General features: G+C 48.2%; 1 non-coding gene across 1 annotated transcript; it reads right to left on the bottom strand.

The window, feature by feature from the left end:
• Positions 1-1,065: 1,065 nt before the first annotated feature.
• Positions 1,066-1,138, bottom strand: TRNAS-GCU (transfer RNA serine (anticodon GCU)). The gene has a single exon. It is a non-coding gene; the product is annotated as a tRNA-Ser (tRNA).
• Positions 1,139-6,792: the final 5,654 nt, after the last annotated feature.

Here is a 6,792-nt window from a genome sequence, read left to right as displayed (position 1 = left end):
AGTACTTCTAGACTGGTTGGAGGAAACCGATCTTTTGTATAAATATTGCAAGGGCTTCTTTTTCTACATTTTTAACCTCAAACGGTTGACATTTCCAGAGCTCTCTACTACGGCGTCTCTCACATGATCATATGAAGGTTTTGTAAAGATAAGCCTTACATATTTACATATCAATCCTCATTACCCACGGCAAGTTATCTTTTCCCCCACTTTCTGTCTAATAACTTCTATTGTTTCCTTGACATTCCTGTTCGTTAGATCTCATATATATATATATATATATATATATATATATATATATATATATAAACTCCATGTGGTCAAAAGTTCCGGAGCACTCCACTACGGCGTCTCTCATAATCATATAGTGGTTTTGGGACGTTAAACCACACAAATCAATATATCATATATATATATTGTTAGCGTATCAATATAAATATATATATATATATATATATATATATATATATATATATGTATATATATATATATATATATATATATATATATATATATATATATATATATATATATATATATATATATATATATATGGGGGAAGATTTATTCACCAACCACAGGCCTTGCTAGCTCCTTAAAGAGCGCACAGTCATGCAGCCCAATGGGGGAAACTCGAGCGTTCAACCCACAACGACCACGCTGTCGTCTTCCTTCTTTTGGGTGCCATTTCGGCTGTGCCGGAACGACAGTTCCATACACGTATCATCGTCGGGTGTGATGAATGCTGTCTTCTCGCGGTCGCGGTCGTCGCCCGAGATTTGCCAGTATCTGGATCGAAAGTCAAAGGATGAGAAATAGTTGGCGCTGTGGAGGCAGTCGAGCACATCATCGATTCGTGGTAGAGGATAAACGATCTTCTTGGTGATCCGATTCTGGTGGCGATGGTCATGATTTGTGGGGTTTAACATCCCAAAACCACCATATGATTATGAGAGACGCCGTAGTGGAGGGCTCTAGAAATTTCGACCACCTGGGGTTCTTTAACGTGCACCCAAATCTGAGCACACGGGCCTACAGCATTTCCGCCTCCATCGTAAATGCAGCCGCCGCAGCCGGGATTCGAACCCGGGACCTGCGGGTCAGCAGCCGAGTACCTTAGCCACTAGACCACCGCGGCGGGGGTGTGTGTGGCGATGGTCAACCGAAAAACACCAGGCGTTGTCCTTATTTATAACCAAGACCACTGGGGATGCCCAAGGACTCGATGAAGGCTCAATGACGTTTTTTCTGAGTATTTTCTCGACCTCCGTCAGTATAACTTGGCGCTCAGCATGTGACATGAGGTAAGGGCGTTTGTGGAGTGTAGTGGCGTCGCCGGTGTCGATGTGGTGGGCTACAGCACTTATTCGGCTCAGGGGACGGTCGTCGACGTTAAAGATATCCAGGTAAGAAAAGAGAACACCCCGGAGCGCGGCAGCTTGGGAATGTAAGAGGTCACCGGATAACATTTTGTCGAGGAACGCCTTATAATGCGAGGTGATGACAGGTTTTGCCACGGTCTTAGTGCCAGGAGTGCGAGAACAAATCAAACATTCATCTTGGGTGGAAAGATCCGCTAAAGGGATGCCTTGGGGAAGAACTTGCGTCACTGCAGAGAAGTTCAAAACAAGAAGTTGCACCATGTTGCTAGCAACGACCACTATCGTATGTGGTAGTACAATGTGGTGAGTAAGGGTCAAATCAATCAGTGGAGCCTCCAGATAGTCTCCATCAGGAACAGATGGAAAGAGCGACATAGGAATGTACATAGCAGCCTGGGGCGGTAGCCGTAGAGAATCCACGGATCGTAGCTTAGTGCGACTTGGCAGAGTGAAATCGGTGCACACAGGTGATTCGAGCCAAGAAATACCGGTAGAACAATCGATGACGGCAGAGTGGGTGGTAAGAAATCAATTCCTAGCATGACATTGTGTGGACAAGCATCGAGGCGAACAATCCTTGTGATATTGGAAGGAGGCGCAAGTGAACAGGGCGTTGAGAATCCTCGCAAGACGAAGTCACAGTGGTGGCGTGAAGTGACGGGTTATTGGCCTGCTTCTAGCCTGTTCAAATTGTCGGCATTCAGATAAGATAGAGTCGACAGTGGTACAGTTCTTGCACATTAGTATGTTAAAAGAATCGTCAGCAAGCCTTTCAAAACGTTGCTTATCTTGTCCGCCTCAGACATGTCTTTGTAAGTGTTCCAGCACAGTGACAATACGTCTTAGATGTACGTGACGTACTTCATCGATGACTGAACACATGACGCGAGTTCCTGCCTGGCTGCCATCTGACGAGATACTGGCCGACCGAACAAGTCGCGAAGCTTTTGCTTGCATGTTTCCCAGCTGGTTAATTCTTCTTCATGCGTCTCATACCAGGCGCGTGCCGTACCCCGTAGGTAGAATAGAATATTTGCCAGCATAACAAGCTTGGTTAACCTCCCTGCCTTTCCTCTCTATTTATCTCTCTCTCTTGCCAGCATAAGCGTCTCGTCCCACGTGTAGTGCTTGCCAACGCACTCGAATAATGCGAGCTATTCTTCGACGTCCGTGCTGTCCATCCCGGAAAACGTGCCAGGGTCAAGAAGATGGGGGGGGGGGAGGGAATCACAGGTGATGGTGCCGGCTCGGATGGCGAGGCCTGAGTGTCGGTTTCAGGCATCGCGGCTGGACAACGCTGGCGTCCACTGCGGAGTGCCAGAGCCAGGTTGTGTGAACACCCCGCAGCACCACCAAAAGATGTTACGGGCAAGATTTATTCACCGACAACAGGTCTTGCTAAAACTTTAAAGAGCGCACAGTCATGCAAGATAACGGGGGAAACTCGAGGGTCTAACCCACAACAATCACGTTGTCGTCTTCCTCCTTGGTCAAGTTTCAGCTTCAGCTGTGCCGGAATGACAGTTCAATACACGTATCATGATATATATATATATATATATATATATATATATATATATAGACCCGTGTGTATATGAAAAAGACCGATGATAGGAATGTTTTGTAGATTCCAGCTAGTGGGTCAGGCGGTTTTCGGGACGACAATGAAGAAGGCGTCTTGTAACCACCTCAAGTTATCTTGGCGACCCCCCTGGAACCAGTCCAGAAAGCACGAAGTTTTAATTACTAAATTTCGATTTCGTGTCCCTCCCCCCAAACCCGTATCTACGCAGAGCTGGTCAGACAATATCCCCCCTCTGCGCATTCTGCGGAGAAATGGAATCACTAGAACAGTATTTTTGTATTGTCGCCGATACGCTATACTTCAAAAAAGGTTACTAGTTATTAAATTTCTGAAAATAGGCGTTAGATTGACGGCGGAAACTGCACTAAGCTTTAGTGCCTCAGTTTTGGGACAATGCCACAGGGATGCTTTCAATGCCGTTTGCGAATATATTCAGGCATCTAAAGGTATATCTTTCTGATATTCAATCAAATAATTCATATTTATTACATCCCCCAAAAATTTTAAATGGACAAGTGAAGTAAACGCAGCTGAGTGGTAATCAAAACACCTTCAATCTCAAAATTTATCAACTTGACTTGTCTATTTTTTTCTCGTTTGCTCTCTTTTATGTGATTTTTCTTACATTATTCATAATATAATACAAATTCATTACGCATAGTTAAAATTATCACAGAAAAACTGAACTACGCTTATTTGGCCAATATCCTTGAGTGGGTATGAGCCATCAGTCCAGGAAAACAAATAAACAAGCTGTACAGCTGATCCTGAACACGCTCTTTTCGCTGCCGTAAGCTGTTGTCATTTTTTGTTCGCGTTACACTGCGACACTGGTGGAGGAGCTGGGCCGCGACACTGCCCGATGCTTCACACCCCTAGTGGGAGCCGTTTGTTCAGCCCCCACGTGCCTATTGCAACCTCTGTCCATCGATTCACTCGTCGGCTACGAGTTCTTCCTCCAGACTTCAACCCCTCGCAGAAGCCCTCTACAAAACATATAGAAATAGCTAACACCAGCCCCCAGCCTGTACTTCTCGGCACCAGTCCTCGCACTCCAGCCCAGGTAACGTTTTTTTCAATCGCTGGAGCATGAATGCTTTGGTGGTGGCGCACACGGAGATGTAGAAGACTGGTTAGATCACTATTACCGTGTTGCGAAGATCAACCAGTGGTCTGCTTAGGAAAAGCTCGGCCGGGCGTACTTCTATCTTGATGACAGCGCTCGTACTTGGTACGACAACAGAGAAGGCAGCCTGTCCACATGGACCTAATTTCACCAGCAGAGGGCTGAAACTTTTGCCAATGTCGACAGACGTGACCACGCCCACCAAGTGCTAGAGCAAAGAGTCACGAAACCCAATGGAGCGGTCGCCATGTTCGCCGAAGTCATGAGACGTTTATTTTGGAGGGCTGACCCGCAGATGACCGAAGATAGAAAGTTGCGCTAAAAACATACATTTCCACTGACTTATGTGGTGCGGGATGGCCACGGCCAGACTTAGTGTAAGGACGTTTGGCAAGGACCAGTTAGAGAATGGGATTGCACCCAGCCAACGTTAGCCCTTGCTGTCCCCATTGGCCTTCCCAAGGACGTCATGTATATGAACTATCCGTTATGCGCGGCGTCAAAGAGCACCGGTTCGCCGGACTTCTGCGCAACCCGCCAAGCACTGTAGAGGACTTCATCAAAGAAGCGTCGGCTATCGAGCGGGCACTTCACCAACGCTGCTGACAATATGACCGCTTGTGCAGCAGCCCCCAAATCCAGGCCACCGCTGCGACATTTGACAATCATAGCACCTTGCGTGACATGATTAGAGAGATTGTTCGTGAAGAACTGCAAAGTTTGTGGACTCCGGTAGTGGATACACCCATGGCATCTGTCGCTCAAGTCTCCGCGACGAAATTCGCCAAGCTTTCTCGACAGTTGATCCTGCCACCCAGCAACGTCCCATGACGTACGCCACCGCCCTTCGAAGCTCCCCACTTACTCCGCCTTCATACTAACCGCCACCTGCAACCGTTCCTTGGTCACCACCACAGGGGGAGACATCGTGTCACCCACCCATCCAGCCCCCATTCGACCAGTCGTCTTCTGGCCTGCCATGGCCTTCGTCAGGTGAGGAGTCATCAGGGCATCCACAGCTATGCCGAACGGACACCTGGCGCACTCTCGGCAGGCTTCCACTTTGTTTCAACTGCGGAAGTGTGGGCCACATAGCGCGCTATTGCTGGCACCGCGCCGATCCGTTTCGCCCTCTCAGGCCACGGTTTGACAGTCCACATGCCACCTACGTACCCCGCCGTGGCGATGTCGGTTCTCAGGAACCTCTGATGCCTCGACCCCCCTTCGACGGCCACGGTAAAAATCATGACGAGATTATAACTGATTACCAGCCGGGCTTCAGACATCGACCATGTTCTCCTTCTCCTGCCCAGTCACCTTCGTTGCAGCGCCACACTTTTGCCGACACCAGAGGAGGCAGGTCAACTAGCCCACACCGGGGAAACTGAAGGCGGCGACCTCAGGGGGTAAGGTTGCAGGCTGTCAAGACGAAAAAAAAGCCCCCATTACTCCCACCTCAGGACACTGTAGAGCCGACAAGACGTAATACCGACAAAACTGTGACCCCAGGCCTTACCGTTCTTGTGGACGGACAGCAAGTCAGAGCTTTAGTCGACACCGGGGCCGACTTCTCTATTATTAGTGATTACGTTGCCGTGCGCCTCAAGAAAGTGAAGACAGCATGCACGGGACCTCTCACCTAAGGATGGCAGGCGGCCAATTACTGATGCCTGTCCGAATGTGTACAGCAAGGCTTGACATCGGTGGATCTACTTTCGTGGCGACGTTCGTCGTTCTCGCTTCATGCTGTAAAGACATGATTATCGGAATGGATTTCTTGAGAGGACATCGTATCGTCATCAATGTCTCTGACAGTGTCATTACGTTTCGCAACAATAGCCCTGCTTTAGTCGTTTGTTCAGAGCCGAGACATACGTCTCGTTCAGGGCCTCTACGTCTGACGGATGACGATGTGGTCGTCCCGCCACGATCGTGTACGCTTGTTTCAGTGGCAGGGGATCAGCTTTGACGGCGATGGTATTGCCAACCAAATAAGCTCGCTGATCTTTAACCATGGTATTTCAGTTGCTCGAGGTCTTGTCACTGTCACTGCGGGACGCACAAACTTGCAAACTTGCTGCTCACTAACTTCAGTGCTGAGCGCCGACCCCTCCCGAAGGGTACAGCCGTCGCTTACTTTGACAATACTGCAGAAATCCAAGGCAGTCTATTGGCACTAGCATCTCAAGAAGAATCAGTACCTAATCTTGACGTTGGTACTACGTTGTCGACGGACGAGTCAACGAGACTTCTTGAGCTTCTAGCTGAATTCCAGGACTGCTTTTCATCGACAACACGGGTCGGTCGAACGCCGCTAACAAAGCATCAAATAATTATTTACGACGCAGCAAGGACTATACACCAGAATTCTTATCGTGTGGCTCTAAAGGAACGGGAAGTGATACAGCGACAAGTCACTAAAATGCTTGAAGATGATGTGATTCAGCCATCACAGAGCCCATGGGCATCACCTGTAGTACTAGTTAAGAAGAAGGACGGTACCCTGCGTTTTTGCGTGGACTACAGGAAGCTGAATCAATTGACCAAGAAAGATGTGTAGCTGCTTCCACGTATTGATAATTCCCTCGATAGGCTTCGAAACGCTCGCTACTTTTCTTCAGTGGACCTCAGAAGCGAATATTGGCAGATCGAGGTAGACCCAAGGGATCGGGAAAAAACCGTTTTTGTGATGCCGGATG

The sequence above is a fragment of the Rhipicephalus microplus genome, chromosome X (assembly GCF_043290135.1).
Source record: "Rhipicephalus microplus isolate Deutch F79 chromosome X, USDA_Rmic, whole genome shotgun sequence".
In the NCBI taxonomy this organism is placed as follows: domain Eukaryota; kingdom Metazoa; phylum Arthropoda; class Arachnida; order Ixodida; family Ixodidae; genus Rhipicephalus; species Rhipicephalus microplus.
Note: the sequence above shows the minus strand (reverse complement) of the source record. Positions and strands in the feature narration are given on the sequence as shown.